This window comes from Chrysemys picta, chromosome 10 (genome assembly GCF_011386835.1).
Source record: "Chrysemys picta bellii isolate R12L10 chromosome 10, ASM1138683v2, whole genome shotgun sequence".
Classification (NCBI taxonomy): Eukaryota; Metazoa; Chordata; order Testudines; family Emydidae; genus Chrysemys; species Chrysemys picta.
The window spans coordinates 60,194,280-60,220,285 of NC_088800.1; the positions used below are offsets into that span (position 1 = coordinate 60,194,280).

Below are 26,006 nucleotides of genomic sequence, written 5' to 3' on the forward strand. Positions count from 1 at the left end.
GCCATTAATTTTCTCTTTTGTTATTTTACTTTTTCATTATGTTTGAAATAAGGGCCGAACTGTGTTCCAGACTAGAAGACTATAGCAGTGAATTCGGAATATGAGACTCTGGTGAAATATTGAACACATAATAAGAACAAGTCTACAGAATGAAAATGAGAAGATAATGTTAGTACATCATGATGTGGTAGAATAAATTCCATGCCCAGTATTTTACTAGACAGTAGCTGTAATGCTTAAGAGGTAATTTATATAGGCCTCCAGAAAGAATTGACAAAAAGAAACTTTTCCCAAGAGAACCATCTTCATATATCTAATTTCCAAAACATATCTGTTTCCTCATGCATCACCCCTCAAAAAACAAAACCAAATTGAATCTCATTTTGCTGATGTAGATATTGTGGAATGGATGTGTGTGTCTTTCATATTACTGCATAGTTTTGAAACTGAGTAAAGTTTTCATTGCAATGTATGTGCCTAGACAGTATTTTGTTGCACAGAACTGTTACCTTGGAACATAGATCCTTTTTCATCTGAGAAGAACCATAACTTCCACCATTTTCTTTAAAATTTCCTCAGCAGTTTATATACATTATATACAGAAAAACATTCAAAGAATGTTAAGGTTGCAAAGTCAAGCACACAAAATATGGAAATGCCACAGTTGAGGTTGCATGGGCAACCTTGATTCAGCCCCCTCATGAATATGCATTATGATACAATCTTTAATTACATAATCATCACTATCACAGCTATTCCATATTCCATTTAATCATCATTATTCAAAGTGTGGGCCCATGTCTTTTTTTATCTCCCACCATTTAAACCCTATTCTGAATTCTTTATTTCCTCGTGGATTTTAATATGGTGCTCATCTGAGTGCCTCACAAACAAAAATGAATGGAGATTTTCAGAAGCTCATAACTTGACCAAAGTAGGACATATTTTCAGAGCCAAAGGGCTCATTGTGGTTCCCATACAAAATGTAAGTCTCTGATGCAAAGCACAGAGGCACCAGAGTTTCTCAACTAAATGATTGCAACAGTTTTTTCAAGTGAGCAAAACAATGTTTTGTTTTTTGTTTTTCTCAGACTTCATTCTGACAAATGACTGGACCATTTTTGCTGACATTTTTCACAAATACACTTCCCCCTCCTCCTCAAAGAAAACAAAACAATGCAAAAGCCAGGCTGATGCAGACATCAGACATGGGAAAATTTCAGCCCAGATGGTTAAAATTTGGCAAACTTATAAGCAACTGAAAAACAGGTTCTTCAGTGTTTGGGTGACCTGAAGAAAAGCTCTGTGTATGCTTGAAAGCTTGTCTCTCTTACTAACAGAAAACAAATAGGCAAAAAAAAAAAAAAAAATTACCTCACCCATCTTGTCAGCCTTACCTATAGGTGTTTCTAGTAGTGCCAGCAATAATGTTAGAGCAAGACACAGAGAGATGTAGTATATAATATATAGGTAGATCTCTCTCTTTCTAGTATATAAAATGTTGGCTTTTTAATAGTGACCACATGTACTGTCTGCATTCTTCCTGCTGTGTCTAGAAAAAAAATCAGAAGTCAATCAAAAATTCTGCCTCCATCACTATCTCTCTTTTTGTTTCTCATGTAAAGCAAAGCAGCTGTTTTGGTAGTGAAGTTGAGACAGAATTCATATGTACAAACAGAAATATATATCCATACAAATATTGTCTAGTAAGGCAATGACATCCCTTTCTCTTGTTTCTGGACTTCACTACAGTAGTGTGTGTTTCTGTGACTTCTAAATTAGTTTACTGCAATGTGGTTTTCATGAGGTTGTGTTTGAATGTCCCTTGTAAGTTTCCGTTGACGTTGTATGCCATTGTCACCCTACTTGTTCTTCAACAGTTCACAGTTCACTTCTGGGTGCAGTTCAAAGTGGTAACATTAATACATATTTTCCCATATGGCATTGGTCCTGTCTGTCTGGGAGACTCTCTCTTTGACTATTTACCATTCTAGCAACTGAGATCAGCCGAGGATCTCAATGCTGTATTACAGTTCCTCAATCTTACAGTCCCCAACACTGGGGCAGAGTATTTTCAACTGGTGGCTATTTGACTCTGTAGTTTGTTCCCCTTCTTTATCCAATGTCCAGAATGCCTTTGCTCTAGCTGAGTAGCAAGAATGCAGATTATGGTGGGGAGGGAGAACATATTTTTAAAAGTCACATGGTATATTACATATTATCTTTATTCTTCAGATGTACGATAGACGCATTTTATACATTAGTAACGTTATACATTTGAAATTAAATGTATGTTTAGACACACACACACACAAATAAAAGTACATTTTATCCTATAAGCAGGGTATTCCAGAATTGGCATTTTTGAGGCCTGGTGTGTAGGGTTCTTCCTTATTTCTCCGAAGCGTCTGCTAATGGCCGCTGATAGAGACTAGATGTTGGACTGGATGGATCACTGTTCTGATCCAGTACTGCAAATTCTATTTGTTTGTTTGTTTGTTTGTTGATCAACATAAAAGGCATGTGATGTACCCAGTAGTACTTTACATAAAATGTACAATAAACCATACATCAAATAAAATAATGTCTATGCTTCTTTTCTTTTAAACTTTTAATTTTGGCTTCAGAAAAAATCAATTGCAAATCATAGCCTGGATTCCATATTGTTTTTATTACTTCAATGAAATACAGTATATGAACTCCTTCTTTATGCTCCCTATTTCCCAGACATGTTTCCATAAACAAATTATTTTTTTTTATCTGAGTCACTCTGAGTACAGGATTAGGCTATGCTTTTTTTTTTTCTAGACTCATCAGCTCATATTATAAATGGTGCCAGAAATGTGTATGTGGACGGGGGAAAGGGGATCCTTGCCCAGTGTGAATTCAGTTGTTTGCTCACAGGCGTGGCATTTGCAATGTGCTTTGGATAATGAGATCCACAATATTCAGCTCACACAGAGATATGAAGCTTGAAATGCCCAATGCACCAATAAACCTGAAGGGAAAAAAGAATGCCACTAAAACTATTTAAAAGTCATAGTTGTATTTATTATTTTCCATTTTTACCTCACTCTTTTATTTTATATTACTGCTAATCTGGATATAGATTTAGAATTTATAAGCTTAATGGCACTAAACACCTCTAGTTTAATTGGTAGAGATTTGGGAGAAAGCCCAGACTAATTAACACCAATTGCTAGTCTAGTGCCAGTTTTTAATGGATTTTAGGACCAGATCCTTTTGGAAAAAAAGTTATTTTAAATGCATGTTGAAAATAGAAAGTAAAGTTATGGCCACCTTCAGGAACCATCTGTTACAAGTGTACCAAATATTCTCAATATATGGCTAGAGAAATGTACAGTACAAACAGTACCTTTCTATTTGCAAGTATTCTTAATTGCATGAACTCTCCAGGAACTCTGTCTCATAGCATTTTATACTTTCTGCTCTCCAGTTGTCTTCCTGTCCCTTAACTGTGACCCACAGTTACCAATTCCCACAATAAAACAATCTGCTTATTAATGTTCTTCATTCACCTAGGAAATTATAATTTTGTAATAAAGATATAAACTAGCAAAACTTGAAGTGGTTCTGTTCTATACAATTACTAAACAAAAGAAAGACATGAGAGGGAGAAGGGATAGACATAATACATTTATAGTAAAATGATACAAAAGATATAATGTGCATAAAAAGAAATAGGTGACCTTTAATGGTACAGCAATGTGGAAAGCTTTTAAGGTCAGTGAACATCCTCTCATTCACTTTTTGAACCTCCTCTTTGGGTAGCTTCTTTTTATTGATGTTCTCTACAGTGCTACCTCACATTTTTATATAAGAGATCAGTACATTCATACAAGACTGGATGCATGAAATTGACGAACATTGGGGAGTTAATGACAGTATTCATAGTTTCTCCTTGAATGTGTTTGTTTTCTGAAACCTGAATTCATACTTGCTTTATATCCCTTTCAAATGATATTTCCTTCCATCTATACCCAAAAGGCTCAGTTGTGTATTCTAGCTTCACTTCAATGGGACCACTTGCACGCTTTACATTTAAGCATGTGCTTAAGTCCTTTGCTGGATCATGGCCAGAATGCTCAGCATGCTGAAGGGTCAAGTCCCATGATTAAAAGGAAAGAGCCGATAGTTCAATATCTTGTTCTGCTACCTTTTCCCCTCTATTTTTTTTCTTTTTGCTCTGGCTCAGAGTCTCTTTCATCTATATACGATTTTATACCTCCCTCATCGTTGTGGTATAGTGTTGGCTAAAAGCATGAGTTGAAGCTATCACTGTAAACTTTTGAATGTTAAACCAGTCTAAAGGACGCCTTATTAAAGCTGTTCTGTGTGCTCTTTGGAGTATAATGTTGTAAGAAATGTCAGGGGAGCATAAGCTGAAGTGGCCCATTGTGCACTAATGCAAATCTTTTGTTGTTAATCTTTGTACAATAAGGAAATATAAAATTAGAATTATTTCATCTGAGAAATTTTATACATTAACATACTAGCAAAATACTTGACATTGGATGTCATAGATCCCAATGCATTTGACTTTTTTAGTCTAGAGTCAGATAATAGGCAATTCTTTTCTTCTCAAATAAAGGATCTGAATTATATTAAGTTTAGTTTAATACTCTACAGACATTTCCTGTCCTAGTTTCTCAAAACAAGGAATACTCAATTATTTTACATTTTAGAACTCTAACACTTTGTTTCCTCATTCAGCCATTTAAGTTGTATTTTGTTAGAAAAACAAACATAATTTTTCAGCCAAGAAGCTGCAAGGGACAAATACATTAATATGACTATCTTACTATGTGAAAATGCAGAGAACTGATGGATTGGAATAGAAAGCATTATGTTTGCCAATCAGATTTTGACTTCTCAGTGCAAAAGCATTTTTCACATTTTTATTTGCCTGAAGCCTTAAAATAAAATAAAATAATAAAATAAAAGAGAGAGAGAAGACTAAACAATTAGCCTACAGCTATGTGAAGTACAGTGAATTTCTCAGCTGGTTAAAATAACTTACTATGTGGTATTTGTCATCAAGGTGCATGATATTTGACTCTCCTTTTAATGACTTCCAGAAATATGTGTTTCACATAATTTGAAACAAGCTTCCTTATCAGTATGTCTTTCAATTAATTTAATCTTGTTTCTGTTATTTCAGTATTTCTCAATCCAGTGAACCTCATTACATTTTGCAAGGACATTAAATTAGAGTCTGGATAGAAGAAGTAAGATGATTATCAGTTAATTTAATTATGTTTTTACATTTGCCCATTTAATGATATGTCTGCCATTGTTGTATGGCTTTTTTGCAGTAGCACTATATAGAAATTAGTTCCGATTCCATGTAAAGTTTACTTTATCTGATAACTCCTGACAACTAGTTGAGGCACATGTTCAGTAATTTATGAGTCTAATCAAAAGTGATTTACTGTTAGTCAAATAGCTATAGTAATGGAATAGCTTTACTCTATTCAATAGATCATTATAATGTTTCCTGCCTTTGCAGACACTGTAGTATTTTTACAGAGCTTTGCACCATTAATTTAATTAAGAAATTAAATTTCCCATTATTATTGTAATGGAAGAAACAAGTGAGCAAGCTATCACACTATTGCATTTTACACAGTTAAACACAATTTATTTGATTTTCAGTTTTTGCAATACCTAAGGAAAAAACTAAAAAAAAAAAAAAAAAAAAAAAAAAGAGGAAAAAGGAAACAGTGAAATAAGCAAATACAAAATTAACCCAGATGGTGTCTGTTTATTAAAGTAACAGAGGCATCTATTAATACTGATATTATACTAAAGGTACTGTTACAACCTTCAGCAATGCATATTCAAGTTGCATTATAACAGTTGTATAGATACTTGTAGAGCAGATGTCAACAGCTGGAGATACTGAACTCCAGTTATAATTTTTAAGGGAGAGCCAAAGGGAGTTAGCTACATAATGCAAAGCATTTGAAGCTTGAACACATAGGCCTATTTCCCTGAAGTGTGAGTGCTGTAGTATATGTAAGTAAATTGAGAAATAAGTCATTACAAATATGGTAGCATAAAGGCAGCAAAGACTCTTTAAAAGAGGAAGCAAAATAAAAATGGCTACCAGGCTCTGACAAACTGAACCTCCAAATTCCAACTTTGGAAGCTTCCTGCCCTGTTTTAACTACTTTTGTATTACATTTATTAATTCTGTAGACAGCTAATCATTATGAGCGGCCAACTTACCAATAGATAAGCAATCAAATTTACCCTAATCAGATTTTGTAACTGTTTTCTCCTCCTTTTGAAATTATTTGACCTAAACAAAAGGCTGTTATGGTGGGTTAAAGAGGATTGGTATTCTTGAAGTCATAGGTAAAGTGAGCTACTTCTTGGTCGAACAGAAAAGGTATTGTTGTAACCTTCAGGGATGTATATTCAGTTCCCTTTTGCCAATTGTACTGAAACTTGAAGAGGCTATTAACCATTTTATAATAGAATGTAGGCATACATCACATTGGGAGACGGAAACTGTGAATTCTATTTTTAGCTCTTCCATTGAGTGTTGTTAATGTTTCTGCATACTTCCCATCTCATAGTATGAGCCAAGGGCAGCCTCTTGGAGGAATAACTATTATTCATATATATAAAATAACTGAGTGCTTTCACAGTGTAACTTGAGACAGAGCTGAGAATAAAATCCAGGTCTCTAATATAACAGAGCCAAGTCTCATCTGCTTTGCACAGTCTTTGGAAAGAACTTGCTAAATTAGATGCTTCTGTGACTAACACCTAACAGTGTGGCTCTATGTTTCCTTTAGCAGCTGCACAACAAAAATGGCTAGTTCTTCTTCGAGTGATTGTTCATGTGCATTCCAAGCAGGTGTGTGCGCACCGCGTGCACGCCAGCCGGAAGATTTTACCATAGCAGCGTCCATAGGGTTGGCTCCGGCGCTCCCTGGAGTGGCGCCTTTATGGCGCTGTATATAGGGGCCAGCCGACCCCCCACCACCTCAGTTCTTTCTTACTGCAGGTGACGGCTGGCTGGAACTTCTCTTGCTCTTTAGCAATCGTGGCAGTGTTCTATAGTTTTTGCACATAGTTTATTAGTTAGTGGTTAGTGTTAGTATTAGATAGTTAGGAATCAGCTGGGGGGGTTTTCCCCAACTTTTCGTTGCCCCACTGGGGCATGCCCGGGTCCCCAGGGTTCAAACTCTGCCATGACTGCAGGAAGTTTATGCCGAAAAGTGATCTGCACTCTTCGTGCTTACGGTGCCTCGGGGAGGTCCATCACAGGGACAGGTGTCCTATCTGCAGGGCTTTTCGCCCCAGGACTCTCAAGGATAGAGAGCAGAGACTTAAAGTCCTCCTAATGGAGGCGGCACTCTGGCCGCAATTGGATCCCGGACCTTCAGAGCCGGCACCCAGCACTTCATCCTCGGTGCGCAGTGCCCCGGCACTGGAGATAGGTCATGGGGCCAAGACCCCAAAACCCCAGCACCGGAGAGAGTCGGTGCATAAGAAATCGTCTTCGACAAGATGCCGCTCCCCTTCGCCGGCTAAAAAGAACAGGCCGCGGACCGAACAATCTTCCCACCGGGACTCTAAAGGTCGGGCGCAGCCCATGATTGTTATGGGGCAACCCGCGCCGCAGACCCATCCGGCCATACCGTTGACTCCCGCCCCGGAGAGGGCAAGGTCGAGTCCGGAACGGCATAGATCCCCGGACTTGATGGAGGAGGTCCGTCTCCCATCGACGCCTGAGGCATTCGAGGCTGCCTCAGACCTCTTGAACCTTCCGGTGCCGGCGTCGCCGCACCGGTGCAGAGAACCTCCGGCTGCTGCCGGGCCCCAGCATCACTCTAGGGGTAAACCAGCGATGCGCTCACTGCACTCTCCACGCGGCGCCACGGTAGCGGCACCGGCGCAAGCACCCCAGCCAGCGACTGTGGGTACCGCTCCTCCGATGTCCTCCTATTCAGACACTTCTGACTCGGAGGCGGACTCCTACCGTTCTAACAGATCAAGGAGCAGATCGTCCTCCCGTAGGAGTGCCAACCGTATCCGCCACGGTGGCATCAGCAGCAGGAGTGGCAACCACCTCCTCAGTGGCCGTTCTGGACGCCATGGGCCTACCATCAGTCGGTGGGTCAGGCGTACGGGCCCCGCTCACGAACCGCTTCCGTCTCCTCAGCGTCTGCGGCACCGCCGCTAATGCCACCACCACCGGCACTGCCGTCCGACAGGAGTGTGCCACAAGGCATTACGGCACCCCCAGGTCAAACAACGGCACCGACAGGGTTTTGCTTCCTTCAGCGCAGGCACCGCCCAGCACTCCTCGGCATTCGGTGGCGACCCCGGTACCGGCTGCGGTGCCACATCTTGAGCCCGCACCGGCCACGCAGCCGGAGTACCGTCTGCCGCAGGCCCTTACAGAGGGAGACATGGTAGATGAAGGGCAGCTACTTGGGACATCTTCCTCTTCATCTCCGGATGAGGCAGTAGCGGGAACTTCGGCTGCTCCGGCTTTAGAGGATAATAGACTCCTCCAACAGCTCCTTACTCGAGCGGCCCAGAGCCTCTCGATACAGACGGAACAGATTGAGGTGGACACCGATCCCGTAATTGATATCCTGACCCCGTCAGGCCCATCTAGGGTAGCTCTACCCCTCATAAAAACCATTGCGGACACAACCCATACCTTGTGGCAAACTCCAGCCTCATTGGCCCCTACAGCCAAAAAGACTGAGAGGCGGTATTTTGTCCCAACCAAGGGCTATGAACATCTTTATACGCACCCCCCGCCGGACTCCCTAGTGGTGGATGCAGCCAACCAGAGGGAGCGACAAGGTTTTCAGGGATCCACTCCTAAAAATAGAGAGGCTAAAAAGTTGGACCTCTTCGGACGCAAGGTCTATTCAATGGGGGCCTACAGTTGCGTATTGCCAATCAGCAGGCCATAGTGAGCCGGTATGGACACAACACGTGCTCGGCTTTGCAGACCTCCTCCCGCAGGATTCTTGAACCGAGTTCTCGGCCCTTGTTGAGGAGGACAGATTAGTTACTCGAGCTTCCCTTCAGGCAGCCTTGGATGCAGCCGATTCGGCCTCGCGCACACTGGCTACTGGTCTCGTCATGAGGCGCGGAGCCTGGCTTCAAGTTTCCGGCCTTCCTCTTGAAGTTCAACAGACTATACAGGACTTACCCTTTGAAGGGCCCACGCTTTTCTCAGAAAAGACAGACAAACAGCTCCATAGCCTAAAGGACTCGCGGACCACCCTCCGTTCTTTAGGCCTACACACCCCTGTTACTCAGCGTAGGCAGTTTAGGCCGCCACAGGCCCCGCGTCCGTATCAACCTCAAAATCGAGGTGATGCCGTGCGCAGAAGACCGTGGACTGGCAGGAGGAGGCAACAACAGCAGCCCTTCGGCCAGTCTTCTACCAAACCAAGGCCTCCATAGGGGCCTAGACCACCATTTTGAGGGTTCGGTCGAGGACGGCCTACCGGACAGATCTCTGAATCCTCCCAACCTTACCTTTTCATCACGTCTGTCCCCCTTCTATCGTGCGTGGGCCCGGATCACGTCAGACGCTTGGGTGCTTCGCACGGTAGAGGAGGGCTATTCTATCCAGTTTTCCACCCTCCCGCCCCACCAGCTCCCCTCCCCGTCCCTCTTCAGGGACCCCTCTCACAAGCAACTTCTCCTTCAAGAAGTTCAGTCCCTCCTTACAGCAGGGGCAGTGGAGGAGGTGCCTCGAGAACTACGGGGCAAGGGCTTCTATTCTCGATATTTCCTAATACCGAAAGTGAAAGGGGGCCTCAGACCTATTCTGGACTTGCGGCGTCTCAACAAGTTTGTCAAGAAGTTCCACATGGTCTCCCTGTCCTCTATCATTCCTTCCCTGGATTCAGGAGACTGGTATGCCACCCTCGACTTAAAGGATGCATACTTCCATATCGCGATAATCCCTCACCGCAGGCGTTATCTCAGGTTTCTCATCGGCAACATGCATCTACAGTTCACGGTTCTACCCTTCGGTCTATCAGCAGCCCCAAGGGTCTTCACTAAGTGCATGGCAGTCGTGGCAGCCTTCCTCCGCAGGCAAGGGATCCAGGTATTCCCTTACCTGGACAATTGGCTCATCAAGGGCAGGACCAAGGCTCTCGTGGAGGCTGAGGTGGTCTTCATCAAGCACACCTTCAGCTCCCTCGGCCTCTTACTCAACGAGGCCAAGTCCACTCTTTCTCCAACACACAGAATCGAATTCATAGGAGCACTTCTGGACTCGACACAAGCCAGAGCATATCTTCCAGAGGCCAGATTCCGAACTTTGTCCAACATCATTCTCGGCCTCCAATCTTACCCTACCACCACAGTAAGAAACTGCCTCAAATTACTAGGGCACATGGCAGCATGTACCTATGTCGTCAGACACGCCAGGCTCAGACTCCGCCCTCTCCAATCTTGGTTGGCAGGGGTTTATCGGCCAGTCAGGTCCCTAGACTCAGTGCTGACGTTACCTCGTCCAGTGTTGGACTCCCTCCAATGGTGGCTCGACCCATGGGTGGTCTGCGTGGGGGTCCCTTTCCTCGAACCAGACTCCGCCCTCTCCAATCTTGGTTGGCAGGGGTTTATCGGCCAGTCAGGGACTCCTTAGACTCAGTGCTGACGTTACCTCGTCCAGTGTTGGACTCCCTCCAATGGTGGCTCGACCCATGGGTGGTCTGCGCGGGGGTCCCTTTCCTCGAACCAGAGCCCTCCCTGACCCTGGTAACGGATGCGTCGGATCAGGGGTGGGGTGCACATCTGGGCCACCTCCGGACCCAAGGTCTTTGGTCGAGGGAGGATCTTTCATTGCACATCAATGTCAGGGAATTACGAGCGGTACACCTCGCATGCATGGCATTCAAGTCCCAGCTCGTGGGCAAGTGCGTTTCTGTCCTCACAGACAATACTCCAACGATGTTTTATATCAACAAAAAGGGTGGTGCTCACTCCTCTCCCCTTTGCCAGGAGGCCACGCATTATGGGACTTTTGTGTACAGAACGTAATTCACCTGATAGCGTCCTACCTCTCCGGCACACACAACGCGCTCGCGGACGCTCTCGTCTACTCGTTCTAGGGTCACGAGTGGTCTATCCGCTGGGATGTAGTTCTCTAATTTTCCGACTCTGGGGTCATCCCCAGGTAGACTTGTTTGCTTCCAACGAGAACAGGAAGTGTCGTCAATTCTGCTCCCTCATGGGACGCAGTCAGGGATCCCTATCAGATGCGTTTCTCCTCTCTTGGGCAGACGGGCTGCTTTACGCCTTCCCCCCGATTCCCTTGATTCACAAGGTGATCCTCAAGGCCTGCAGAGATCATGCTCGACTCATCCTCATAGCTCCTGCCTGGCCGCTCCAGCATTGGTACGCGTCTCTCCTACACATGTCTACGAGGGTTCCACTCAGGTTGCCCCTACTACCGGACTTGATCACGCAGGATCGCGGTCGCCTCCTTCACCCGAACCTGGAGTCGCTCCACCTTACAGCTTGGATGCTCCATGGCTAAACCCACTGGAGTTACAATGCTCCCATCAGGTCAGACAGATCCTGTTGGGCAGCAGGAAGCCCTCGATAAGGTCTATGTATTTGGCCAAGTGGAAGCGCTTCTCCCTCTGGGTTACACAATGCGGTCAGTCCCCATTGCTCGCCCCAATCCCTCTCATCTTGGACTATTTGCTACATCTGAGACACCTGGGACTAACTCTCTCATCGATTCGAGAACACCTCGCTGCAATATCCGCATTCCACCCTGGGGAGTGGGGGACCTCAGTGTTTGCAAACCCACTTGTGGGACGATTCCTTAAGGGTCTTGACAGATTGTTCCCACATATCCGTCAACCTGTCCCTGCTTGGGACCTCAATTTGGTCCTGTCTGTCCTCACGGGGCCCCCATTCGAGCCGCTGGCTTCATGCTCACTGTTATACCTCTCATATAAGGTCGCGTTCTTGGTGGCTATCCCCTCAGCACGGAGAGTATCGGAACTCAGAACTCTGGCATCCGAGCCTCCATACACTGTCTTCCACAAAGACAAGGTCCAACTCAGGCCGCACTCTGCGTTCCTACCCAAGGTGATTTCCCCTTTTCACATGGGTCAAGACATTTTTCTCCCTGTGTTTTATCCCAAACCGCACTCCTTCGGCTAAGGAGCGCAGACTGCATTCTCTGGATGGTCGCATGACTCTCGCGTTCTATATAGAAAGGACGAGACCCTTCAGGAAGTCGACCCAACTTTTCATCGCTGTGGCCGACAGTAGGAAGGGGCTCCCGGTCACGTCACAGAGGATCTCGGCTTGGATCAGAACCTGCATCCAGGTGTGCTACAGTCGGGCCAATGTACCAGCCCCGCCTATCACGGCCCACTCCACAAGAGCGCAGGCCTCTTCAGCTGCGTTCCGGGCCCACATCCCAACACAGGAAATTTGTAGAGCGGCCACCTGGTCCTCGATCCACACCTTTACGGCTCACTACGCCATTACGCACCACGCTAGGGAGGATGCTGCATTTGGCCGCGCAGTCCTCCAGTCTGCAGTGACCTCCGATCCCTCCACCTAGACTTGGGCTTGTGAGTCACCTGCTTGGAATGCACATGAATAATCACTCGAAGAAGAAGAAACGGTTACTCACCTTCTCGTAACTGTTGTTCTTCGAGATGTGTTGTTCATGTCCATTCCAATACCCACCCTCCTACCCCTCTGTCGGAGTATCGGCAAGAAGAAACTGAGGCGGTGGGGGTCAGCTGGCCCCTATATACAGCGCCATAAAGGCGTCACTCCAGGGGGCGCAGGAGCCGACCCTACGGACGCTGCTATGTTAAAATTTTCCGGCTGGCATGCACGTGGAACGCACACACCTGCTTGGAATGGACATGAACAACACATCTCGAAGAACAACAGTTACGAGAAGGTGAGTAACCCTTTCTTATCCTGAGTACCTCAATTTCTGTGTACCAAACTTGAGGCATCTGAGAAGAGCCCAATATTCAGAAAGTTGAGCATCTACTCTCTGAAAATTCAGTCCCTTTAAGATGTCACAGGTTAAGCACTAAAAATGGAGCCATCCAAAACCAGTAGTTACTTTTGAAAATCTTTGTTATAGAGGTTTATGCCTCTATTGGTGCTTTAATGTATAAAAAAATGGTTCTTTGGCTCAAATGATAGACAGTGCATGTTTTTTACATCCAGAGGTTGTGGGTTCAGTCCCTGCAGGTGACCTAAAAAAGGGTTTGGTTGCATTTGGCAATACACTTTTAAATCATTAGATCACAATCTGCTTTCAGAGCCAGGAATAGAACTCAAGAATCTATTGGGTGTGAGTGTATTCCCTTGTATAGGCTAATCTACAAAGAGAAAGCAGCATGGTTTCCTCACCCACCCACTCAGGTACTCCTGTAGTCAAAAATTGAAGTGTGAAGATTATGGAATCAGATCCTTCCACTGACCCCTGTAGAAGTCAAAGAAAATCTCAATATATGTATAAAAGTTAGTGCATAGGGTTGCAATTTTGGCTGGACATATTCCTGGAGGTTTCATCACATGACATAACTTTAATTAAATATTCATCTTTAATTCGTGGAGACTCCAGGGCAATCCTGGAGGGTGGGCAACTCTATTAGTGCAAGAACCCTGAAGTAACTGTTAGAATGATTTTATATTGCCAAATAATGTATTTGGAAGATGATTTGGATGTTCAGTTTTATTTTTCTATATATTTTAGTGTTTGTATATGGGTTAACGGGAGCTGTCTCTTTAAAAACAGTGTGTGGCAGACTGTGTGTGTGTTTGGGATTGAGAGCAGCACATGGGAGATTTTGCCAATTTGTCCAGAGTGGGAGACCCTGCCTGTATAAGCTCCAAAAAGATCAGAAAGAAGCCTCATTCTGAAAGGTATAACATTAATACTCTGGTGGGTCTGGAGCTGTTGCTAATGAGTGATGGAGCCTTTCATCTGTAAGTCACTATTATGAATCCTGCCTAGCTCAGCAAGAGTTAAAAGTTGTTCCCATCTAATAGATATTTAGCAGCCCCTATATGAAACGAGTTGGGGGAGTCCCAGTTCCCATATCACAAACACAGCTCTGTGGTTTGATCTAGATTGTAAGCTTTTCAGGGCAGGGACTTCCTCTTACTGTGTGTATAGCACCTAGTACAATGGTGCCCCAGTGTCTGTTGGGAACACTACCAAAAGGAGCCAAAACACCCATTTATTGCTTTGGAATAAAAGCTATTGTTACTGATATGGCAATTTCCTGCAATATCTTTGGGAGATCTTACTGCATGCATTTATATATCATTATGGGCCAGTGATTATATGCAATTCCATGGGAGAGGGTGACCATAACCCTCCAGGAACTAAGGACAGTGGGGGGTGATTAGGCAAATTCACTCAGGTTGTAACACCTCCAGACAGGTGGTAACACCTGGAAAGGCTTACATATACTGGTTCAGACTGGATTCTCCAGAAACCAATAGACAAAGAAAGGACTTTTGGATAAATAGCCTGAGTTTTAACTGACTCGGCCTTCTTTCTGATCTAGGAAACGGACAGGACCTTCTGTCCAAGGGGGTCCCCAATTCTTCCAGGGAAGATTGAAAGGACTTTGGCCTACTGGGGCACCATAAGACTGATGGGTGACCTCTGGTAAGCTTTTGGCATGCATATAGGAATTTGTATTGTTTTTATATGTTTTCTCCATAATGCTTTCACCTTAAGAATAAATGTGCTTGCTTAGAAAGAGCTGTGTGGTAGCTTGTGACTGCTGACAATTACAAATGTTTATAGCCTTTGAAGAGAAAGTAAAGTGCATATGCTGGGCTATTTAGGGAGTCTGGCTTGCTGGGAATATCATATGTAGGCAGGGAACTGTGCAGTCTGGAAAAAAACTCTGGTCGAGAGAGAGAGATACATATATCATCAAACAAGAGAGATGGCAGCTGAGGAACCAGGAGCATAGAGTGGGTGCGCTGAAGAGACCATGGAGAGAGGATAAAGGTGCAGTTACCCTGAACTGTTACAGCTGTAAATGTAGAACTGCTGCTGAATTGCACTTTGAGATGAGTATCCTGTACAATGATGTCATGATTCCATTTGCCATGGTCTCTTGTGGGGGCTCCTGTGTGGGGGAAGCCCTTTAGATGGGGAGAATTCCTTTGGAGTGGGAAAGGGAGAAATGTGATGTGTCAACTGTCAACATCTGCATCAAGGGATACAGGGCAGGCATTAAGCTGGTCCTTTGACTGTCCAAACATAGAGATAAAGCAAGCATTAATTAACTAGTTCAGATTGTGATAAATGTCTGATTACATGACTCTGCAACTAATGTTAAGGGGGAATAAACAGATTATTTTATAACTAAGGAAGACAACTCAGGGAATTAACTCAGCCTAATAGACCAATGAAAATTTTGATCAACCATTTGATGTGTTGTATAGAAAAATAGACTCTCTCCTTAAATTATGGTGCAGAGTGCTACATTCTGTGAGCATTGGGCTTTCTATTTAACTTCCATTTAAAATGTTATTGTTTTATTTTAAACTGACCTTAACTTTGTAAATAACCAAGTCTAACTTATTTAATGGCATTTACTACATACATAGTAATTTCCAGTTAACCACTTTTTTCAGTTCATTTTTCCTTTTTTCCCAAACTGACGATTTCAAAGGGACTGAAATGGAAAAATTAAACCCCTTAATGTCATCTGTTTGAAAAATCCTGTGGGTTTTTTTTTTTTTCTGACAGGAAGAACGCTTTCAGATCCCTCGATGGTCTAAGCTGCTATGCTTGACATCTCATTATTTGACTCAGCTGTTTCAGTTTCACCTTCACCCTGCTAATTAAGTAACTCACTGAATGTATTATTCAGTATTTGATTCTTCTATCTGAGTCTATGAGAGATGGAAGTTAAAAAAAAATCCTCTTGATGGGATTAGTGAAAGGATTGTTGCTCTGACATGGTGTACTAAATTGAGAACGAGCTAATGAAGTTGGCGACATATGAATTGCTTTCTGTCATTTTAGCAAGTCTTTGGCTGCTGCTGAAAGAATGTGGATTAGGGTTACTATAAATGGATCATTTCTTAACTAACCAAACAGTGACCTGTTAATTGCTTGAAGACATGAGTAGTTTGAGAGAGGTCTCTTAGCTTTATTTATGTTTTGTTTCCTTGTTCTGCTGTCATCCTATAGGGTATTGTATCATCATATGCCACATGCAGATATGGGGGTTTTAGCTATTTAGAGAGATTGGATTTATCATTTTGGCTATGTTACCAACATGTATCACTTCCCAGTACTTTTGGCAAATTTAAAGTAATTTGCTTATTTTTTCAGAATTCTAACGAGAATTAGGAGTGCTTTGTGCATAAGCAAACCCTGTTTTCAGACACACTGTTTCCAGACACATCTTAAGGATTCTCCTTATTTTAATCACATTATTTACTCTTAGTTTAAAAGGAAAAGTACATTGCTACCAATTCTTTAGAATGGGTATTTTAAAGTATTTTAAACTTTTTTGCTTTAATAAGCATTGTATTCACATTTCTTTGACTTGCTCATTAGCCATTCTCTAATATTATTAAAAGCTCTGGGGTATTTGTGGAATGGGGGTTGGTTTGTCTTTTGTAAACTTGAATTTAGTATATGTGAAAGAAGTCTGTTGGTGACATTGTGGATGGAAGTCCTCAGTGTTCTGCTGTACTGTTATATATTTCTCGGTAGTCCTGAGTGTTTAAAACTATTTTTAGAATACAAAAATAAAACTAATATGTATTTGTGCGAATAATAGTTAGTGTAAAGTGCATATAAGTTTGGGGCACTATTGAGGAAGAGACATAAGTCCAAATTTGTAAAGTGTAGAAGTGTGGCTGAGCTCAGAACTGCAGCGCCTAACTGAGGCCTGGTCTTCAGTAGGGGGTTAGGTGGAATTTAGCTGCGTTAGGTCGATTTAAAAATGACTGCATCCAAACAAACAACCCCGTTCTGTCGACCTAAAGGGCTCTTAAAATCGACTTCTGTACTCCTGTCTGACGAGGGGAGTAGCACTAAAATCGACTTTGCTGGGTCAAATTTGGGGTCGTGCGGATGCAAATCGACAGTATTGGCCTCCGGGAGCTATCCCAGAGTGCTCCATTGGGACCGCTCTGGACAGCACTTTGAACTCCGATGCACTAGCCAGGTACACAGGAAAAGCCCCAGGAACTTTTGAATTTAATTTCCTGTTTGGTCAGTGTGGCAAACTCAGCAGCACAGGTGACCATGCAGTCCCCCCAGAATCATAGAGCGTAGAATGTTTCTACGTTCCCACTATCATCTCCGTCCCTGAGGTTATCGCAGATTAGAAGGCGAAAAAAACAAACTCACAATGACATGTTTTCTGAGCTCATGCAGTCCTCCCGCACTGATAGGGCACAGCTTAATGCATGGAGGCATTCAGTGGCAGAGGCCAGGAAAGAATTAAGTGAGTGTGAAGAGCGGAGGCAGGACGCGATGCTGAGGCTAATGTGGGAGCAAACGGATATGATGAAGAATCTGTTGGAGCTGCAGGAAAGCCAACGAGAGCACAGACTCCCACTGCATCCACTGTATAACCACCGCCTCACCCAGATGCCCAAGAACGTGGAGGGGGGGGAGAGGGGGAGGCTCCGAGCACCCAGGCATTCCACTCCAGAGGATGGCCCAAGCAACAGAAGGCTGTCATTCAAACAGTTTGATTTTTAGTGTGGCTACAATAAGCAATGTGGCCTTGTCCTTCCCTCCTCCCCCACCCCACCTAGGCTACCTTGTCCGTTATCTCATTTTTTTTTATTAATAAAGAAAGAATGCATGGTTTCAAAACAATAGTTCCTTTATTTCGATGGGGGGAGGGTGGTTGGCTTACAGGGAATTAAAATAAACAAAGGGGGCGGGTTTGCATCAAGGAGAAACACACACAACTGTCACACCGAAGCCTGGCCAGTCATGAAACTGGTTTTCAAAGCCTCTCTGATGCGCAGCGCACCTTGCTGTGTCTTCTAATCGCCCTGGTGTCTGGCTGCTCAAAATCTGATGCCAGGCGATTTGCCTCAACCTCCCACCCCGCCATAAACGTCTCCTCCTTATTCTCACAGATATTATGGAGTACATAGCAAGCTGTAATAACAATGGGAATGTTGGTTGCGCGAAGGTCTGACCAACAGCGCCAGCGAGCTTTTAAACGTCCAAAGGCACATTCTACCACCATTTTGCAAATGCTCAGCCTATAATTGAACTGCTCCTTACTACTGTCCAGGCTTCATGACAGATCCCCTGAGCAGGAGAGCAGAGTTGCAGTGGAAGCAGTGGACGAGGATGGTTAGCAGTCCTACTGCATCATCTGCTGCCAGAAGCACGCAGGAGGACCAGAACGGATACCCCGAGCTTGTCGCTGGGGAGCAGGAGAGCAGAGTTGCAAGAGAGCAGAGTTGCAGTGGAAGCGGTGGAGCCATACACCATGCATTGGAGGTTGCTAGGAGCTGGGCAGGGAAGAAGTTCCCAGAACCCCCGGCCAAGCTACATGTCCGACGAGGACGGTTAGCAGTCCATCAGCTGCAAAGGCAAGGGGCTGCTGCTGTGTAGCAAAGCCAGCTGCTGCAGGTGTTTCTGTGTCGAATGCGTGGAGGTCCGGGTAGGGCAAGGTACCTCAGCCAAGGCAAAAAAGTAAGAGCCCTGGAGCTGTTACATGTGTCAACCACACAAGTACTATGGGGTGTTACAGCGCTGACCGGACTGGAATGTATGGCTGCAAGACTTCTTCACCAGTGACAAAGGACAGGAATATGATGCACCTAAAATCTAAAAAGGCCCACACATTTCCCAGAGTCACTACCCTTGATAACAGAACGTCAATGATTGCATTGGCTACTTGGATCACAGCAGCCCCCACAGTAGACTTGCCCACAACAGCAGCAGTGACAGTGAGCTGAGTGGGCTCCATGCTTGCCGTGGTATGGTGTCTGCATGGGTAACCCAGGAAAAAAGGTGCAAAACGATTGTCTGCCTTGCTTTCACGGAGGGAGGAGTGACTGACGACATGTACCCAAAACCACCCATGACAATGTTTTTGCCCCATCAGGCATTGAGAGCTTAACCCAGAATTCCAATGGGCATCAGAGACTGCGGGAACTGTGGGATAGCTACCCACAGTGCACTGCTCCATGAGTCCATGCTAGCCATGGTAGTGAGGACACACTCCGCTGACTTAAAGTGCTTAGTGTGGACATACGCAATTGACTGTATAAAATCAATTTCTAAAAATCGACTTCTATAAAATTGACCTAATTTCGTGGTGTAGACATACCCTGAGTTAGGAGCTAAGCCTCATTTTTAAAGGGCTTTAGACACTTAGGAACCAAAATCCTGTCAATTTGGCTTCTAATGCCTAAATCCCTTTTGATAATGAGGTTTAGGCTCCTAAATCAATTAGGCATTTTAAAGCTGAGCTCAGCAATACCTGTATATCTTTACAAATTTGAGCCATAGTGAACAGAATATGTTGCAGAATTAGTCTAGCCAATATTTCATGATCAGTGAATTCCCAATGCTGGGTAATTGATACAGCAGCATTTTAAGGGGGTGGGGAGGGGCTAGGGCTTGTATACATTCGACAGTTAATTCAGATGAACAAGGTTGAATTTAAGGTGTGAATTTAAAGCAGAGTAGCTATCACTGAACAACCCTGTTTGTGAACAGGAGTGCCTTACTGCTGTTTAGATTAATCTACTTTCAAAGCTACTCCTGAATAGTTATTCCTGAATAACCCCATGTATAGACAAGCCCTCAGCATGATTTACCGAATGAGTTTTTTTTCAAAGGGGTTTTGCTGTTGCTGTCTGGTAAGAAAGGAAGAAGGAGAAGTATCAGAGGGGTAGCCGTGTTAGTCTGAATCTGTAAAAAGCAACAGAGGGTCCTGTGGCACCTTTGAGACTAACAGAAGTACTGGGAGCATAAGCTTTCGTGGGTAAGAACCTCACTTCTTCAGATGCAAGAAGTGAGGTTCTTACCCACGAAAGCTTATGCTCCCAGTACTTCTGTTAGTCTCAAAGGTGCCACAGGACCCTCTGTTGCTTTTTGAAGAAGGAGAAGTAATTCTATTGGGACATATTTTATATATAATTCTGGACTGTATCTTTTATACATACATTTATGCTGATGTGATAAGAAACAAGTAAATTTTTTTTTTATGCTACTGCAGGACTGAGCACATTTTTCCCCACAGAAATGTGTTGTTCATGCCTACTTGCATTGTTATAATTAATAGTCCATCATAACAGGATTGGTGTTTGAGGCAAACCTATTTGTCTAAATCTTCATTGATACCAAATCAGTATCAATTTCTTCAACCTTGTTCATAAGTGGAAGGGTGGAATTAGACCAGAATCCTATTTAATAGTTCATGGCTGTACATGGACAAAGAGACACCAGTGAGATATATGGCACTAGTGTGTGTGTACACATTTACTGTGCCACAGTACAAGGCACCTACTGTGTTTATCAGAATAAGACACTACAGTAAATATAACTGGTGAAGATGGTAAATGTCCCATTTTTTAATGATGCTTTCACTGTATTTCTAGTGGTTTTGTGATTTCTACATTATCATCATCTAAGAATGCATGATGTTGTCACTTCCATCTGATTGCCTGTTCTCCTCTGGGAGTATGAAGTTCTGAATTTAAATATTCATGGCCATTAGAGCACAAATTGTGTTTTGTATTAATGAAGCATTAATGTCTATGGCTTAAAGTGCCATTAATTTTAGGAAGCTGCCATTTGGGGCAAAATAATAGCGGTTCTACATTTTCAATAAGAAAAATATAGGACAGCTATTGGATTCATAGTAAAATACTAATGTACAGAAGGAAACAAGTTAGGGTGGAGATTTGATTCAATAGCTTTTGCAACCAGAAAAGTGCTTATTCTAAGTATTAATATCATAGGGCTTACAATAGTCAGAAATATCTTTAAACACTCCAATGTCTAGAGCATATTTTGATATTTAACTGCATAAAAGCTGAAGGGATGGTAGGGTCATTTAATAAATGGAATCACTCCTAAATGGCACATCCTCGTTGCTGATGCATTACAGTACAGTGGTTTATTTGTATACTAGTAGTTGTAAAGATGAGCCAAACAAAATCTGAAAAGCTTAGAGATGCAGTAGTAGGTACAGTGTCTGCTAATGTGGTGGTCCAAGCTGACAGTGCTTATGCTGCAAGTTTCTTAATTGCTTCTCCTTGAAATACAGAGCCCAAAGTGGTGTGTTTCTGAGAAAGATGGCAAATGTAGTTATTGCCTGAACTCTGTCATGTTGGCGATTTCAGCACAGAGTGTAAATTTAATGACAGGACCATTTCTAGGTTAACTCCCCTATCAAATGAATTCCATATATGCACGAACTGTGTAATACAAGTGTTATTCCTGGGGAAATTCTGCACCAAAAATTTTAAAATTCTGCACACATTTTAAAATTCTGAATATTTTGTCAAAATAACTCATTATAACCACACCAGTTTCAATTATTTTGGTAGTTTATTTCAAAACACCTGTCAGCAAGTATGTCTGTAACCATACAGACAACAGAAAAGATTCAGGATTTTTTTTTTTTTTAACAAAAAAGATTCCTTACTAGGCATATTAATACAGAACTCTGAGTAATAATTCATTTAAACTGCAACACAGAACTCTATTTCTCACACCCCTCAGAAGCAGTGCAAAGGCTGAGGGGAGTCGGGGTAATGGAGGAGCTGAGGAAGAGGGAAGTAATTGCTGGGAAAGAGTCTGGGTATGAACTTGAAGGGTTGTTGGGCATGGGTTGGAAAAGTATGGAACGGGTTTTTTTCAGGAGTGCAGGGAGAGATTGTTAGGGAGTGCCTCCCATGCAGACCCTGGCTGAGCCCTAGCCTCTCCCATTCAGTCAGGCACATCTGCTCCTGTCCCATGTGTCCCTGCATCCCCATGTGTCATTGAACCCCATCCCCATTTGGCCCTGCTCCCCCTCCCCTTGTCTCCATGTGTCTGTGCATCCCCTCCCCCTATATGTCTCTGTGCCACCACTCAGTCACCTCCTGCCCCATGTGGCCCTACACCCTTCCCCATCCCCATGTGTCCCTGCACCCCCTCAGCCAGTCCCCTCCCCTTATGTCCCTGTGGCCCTGCATCACCATCCCCAGCTGTCTCTGTGTCTCCACTCAGCCAACCCCGTCCCCCTCTGTCCATGTGTCCCTGCACCTCCCTCCCTCATATCCCTGTGAAGGAGGCAGGCTCTTTCTCTTCCCTATTTTGGCTGGAGCTGGCCAGGAGTGACTGTGTTTTACCACCACAGTGCCCTCTGTTCGGCAAAAGGCAGAACTGCAGCAACTTTTCAGCAGATGCGATTTTCTGCAAAATAAATAAATAAAAATATGCACGGCACATGAAATATGTGCACGCAGTCGTGCAGAACTCCCCCAGAAGTAAACTGTAATCCTGGTTATGCCTTTTGTCTCCAGGGGGGCCTGAAGCAAGATGTGGTTGTTGGAGTAAATTAGATGAATAATCTTTGCCTTTCCTTGGTGCAGGTGAAGGTTTAAGAATCTCTTTTGGGAATCTGGGGAGGCACCGGGCTTTGATGAAGGTGTGTTAGAAACAAACAACCCAAGCCCAAAGGGGCACAATTGTCTCTTCCATTTAGAACTGCCCAGCAATCATGGTAAGACCCATGGAGAAATATTTCTGCTGGCATATTTGCCTTGGGCATTCAGGGGTAATCTAGTCATCCTTTACTCCTGAGAGCTCTGCTGAAGCTCTAAAAGTAGGCTGGATGGTTCCCAGGTACAATTAAGAAGAGCATGAGTTCCTTACTTTTGGAAGGCTGATCCTCTACTCTCTGCTTTTGGGATGTTGTAAAGAAAGTGTTTCCGCTATACTCCTTTTCCCCATTCTCTTAGTTGCTGCAAGGAGGGTGTGGGAAGCTCTCTATTTCCATTTTGTCAGGCCCTATCACTTCTGAATAGCTCAAGTGCCTGTCTCTGCTACTGAACACAGTTTTCCCTAACGATGCTTAGCTCTGAGATTATTCAAACTTCAAGTGTTCCCTGTGGAGTTTCAGGAGAGGGGTGATTTAATCAGTTTACTTTCTTTACTATCAGCTTATTGAAGTTGCAGCCCTCTGCCAATTTTTTAATTGCATCTGCATCTAGTATCTTTTTTTCTAGGGTGTCTGTAGCTTACCTAAGGAGCTTCTGAAATTCATGGAGCCATCATATTTAAATATTTTAACATTACTACAATAACAGCTATAAAAGTAAATGTATATGTGTAGAGCCCTACCAAATTCACAGTCCATTTTGGTCAACTTCATGATCATAGGATTTTAAAACTCATAAATTGCATTATTTCAGTTATTTAAATCTGAAATTTCATGGCGTTACAAATGTAGGGGTCTTGACCCAAAAAAGAGTTGTAGGGTGGGGTTGCAAGCTTATTGTTAGGTGGGGGGTGAGGTACTGCTACCCTTACTTCTGTGCTGGCGGTGGTGGTGGTGGTGCGGCCTTCAGAGCTGGGCAGCTGGAGAGCGACGGCTGCAGGCCGGGAGTCCAGCTCTGAAGGCAGAGGCACCAGCAGCAGCTCAGAAGTAAGGATGGCATGGTATGGTATTGCCTCCCTTACTTCTGTGCTGCTGCTGGTTGGGCACAGGCTTCAGAGCTGGGTGCTTGGCAAACAACCACCACTCTCCGGCCCCCCAGCTCTGAAGGCAGTGCAGAAGTAAAGGTGGCAATACCGCAACCCTCCTAAAATAACCTTGTGATCCCCCTGCAACTTCCTTTTGAGAAACACTGCTCTCCCACGTGACATCTGTATAGTATAGGGTAAAATCACAAAAAGAACAAATCTACAGATTTCACAGTAGAAGATCAGATTTCATGGTCCGTGACATGTTTTTCCATGACTGTGAATTTGGTAGGGCCCTATATATGTGATATAAATCATGTACAAGTCTCAATTTTATTTTAGTTAATAAATAATTTTTAGAGTTTTGTTTATTCCAGCCTGTAATGGGGTTGCACTCACCTCTCACGAGTGCCCCCCTGGTCAAGTGCGTGTGCCTGCACTCTCTCTACCTGTTTGTGTGCCTGCACTCTCTCTACCTGTTTGTGAGAGTCATACACAGTCTATCTGTGAGATAAAAGCAAGACAAACCCCTTGCAGGGTAAAAGTCCAACAAGGGCCTCTCAGTGCCCGCTGTAATGTCTCTTTCAGTTTGTCCCTGCTCCAGAATAGAGCAGTGCCCCAGAGCTCCTTCCCTAGAAGCAATGTCTTCGCCCGTTCAGGGCCTTTACGGCCTCAGCTCTTCAGCTGGGACACTACAGTTCAGTCCCCCTTCTGGGGTGTCTCAAAGTCCCGGCCACTGTCCCAGTGGCTGGTGGGGGGGCAGACCCTGGGCCGCTCTCTACTCCCAGTCCCAGCCCAGGAACCCTATAGATAGCAGCCATCCGCAATGTCTTTTTAAATGAACTGTGTTGCTGCTCTAATTCCCTGGGCCACTTCCCTGTGGCTCCCACACATTCTTCACCCTTACCTCATGGTCTTGTTCTCGTGGAGTCTCAGCAGCCAGCCTGGAGCACTATCCACTCTCCTCCAGCTCTAGCAAGGAACCGCCCTCACTCTGGCTCTGCAGCTCTTCTTATACTGCAGTGGTTCCCAAACTTGTTCCACCACTTGTTTAGGGAAAGCCCCCGGTGGGCCGGGCCGGGCCGGTTTGTTTACCTGCCGCGTCCGCAGGTTCGGCTGATCGCGGCTCCCAGTGGCCACGGTTCGCTGCTCCAGGCCAATGGGAGCTGTTTGTACAGTGGCTACCACTAGTGGGCCCCAACCCTGATTGGGATTGTAGGTGCTCCCAGGATACAAATAACAGTGCTACTGGTAATTAATTAGTTACCCAACACCACCCAGAGACATTGTGTTCTTTGGACCCCAGCTGTGGTCAGCTGGCACAGTGCTGAGATAAAATTTGTACAGCACCTAGCACAATGCTGTCCTGGTCTCTGACTAGGGCTCCTGGGCACTTCAGTAATACAAATGATGATGATGATGATGATAATAACAACAATACCATGCACACCTGCTTGGAAGCCTTTCAGTTATACTCTTAAATTACTTGGAAGTTTAGGTGTGAGCAGCCTGAATTACTAGGACGTCATCTTCTATATTGGCATAGGATCAGCAATGTGTTCCCAGGTTCAGCATTTAGGAGGAAGTTTGTTCCTGGCTCTTTTTCAGCCATTCTGTTTATAACGTCTTTTATTACAGCATCTCTGTCCAAATATGTATCTTATTTGCTTCCTTCCCTCTTCCCGCAATCCACAGCAGTTAAAAGCACCTTTAAGTGTCATGTTAATGTTTGAAAAACTTTTTTCGTACAACTTGCTTAGACTGAAGTCTATGTGCATGTAAGCTGATTTCTTCTCCTAAAGGGTTGCTTGTTCTATTTCTCTTGCAAGTCAGATAAATGGCAACTCATTTTTGGTGCTAATATCAAAAGAGTTATAATTTTTTAGATTAAAATAATTTTGATGAGTATAAAGTACCATCTTTTAGATACTGTCCATTCTATCAAACTTGGTTTATGTGGACTTGGACCTAAATTTGGTGCTGTACACTGTGAATTAGAAATATCTTTTCTTGTTTCATACTAGCAAGTCATTTGTCGGTCTAAGGCTATATTTCTAAAAATATCACAACAGTTAACTTGGTGCTCACAGCAATGTTATGGTCAGGTAAAATGCCAGTACAGAACTTAAACATATGGCATATAAGATCAAAGAGTTGAAAGCAGGAAGAAAATATGAATTTTACTCTTATAACCTATGACTTCCCCTGATCCCCTCCTCGGAACATTTAAATAAAAGTCAAATTCATAGCCTTTAGTTGAGTCGTGATATTCATCTTTCATCCTATTGAT

General features: G+C 43.8%; 1 protein-coding gene across 38 annotated transcripts in view; it reads left to right on the plus strand.

The window, feature by feature from the left end:
- The window catches only part of RBFOX1 (RNA binding fox-1 homolog 1), a 2,478,424-nt gene that overhangs the window by 1,445,646 nt on the left and 1,006,772 nt on the right, over positions 1-26,006 (plus strand). Inside the window, exon 1 of one of the 38 annotated variants that reach the window (XM_065558801.1) lies at positions 14,625-14,692. The exons of the other annotated variants lie outside the window; for them this stretch is intronic. The gene's annotated coding sequence lies outside the window, so the exon portion shown is untranslated. Of the gene's footprint in view, positions 1-14,624; positions 14,693-26,006 lie in introns of those variants that run through there. 38 annotated transcript variants of the gene reach the window in all.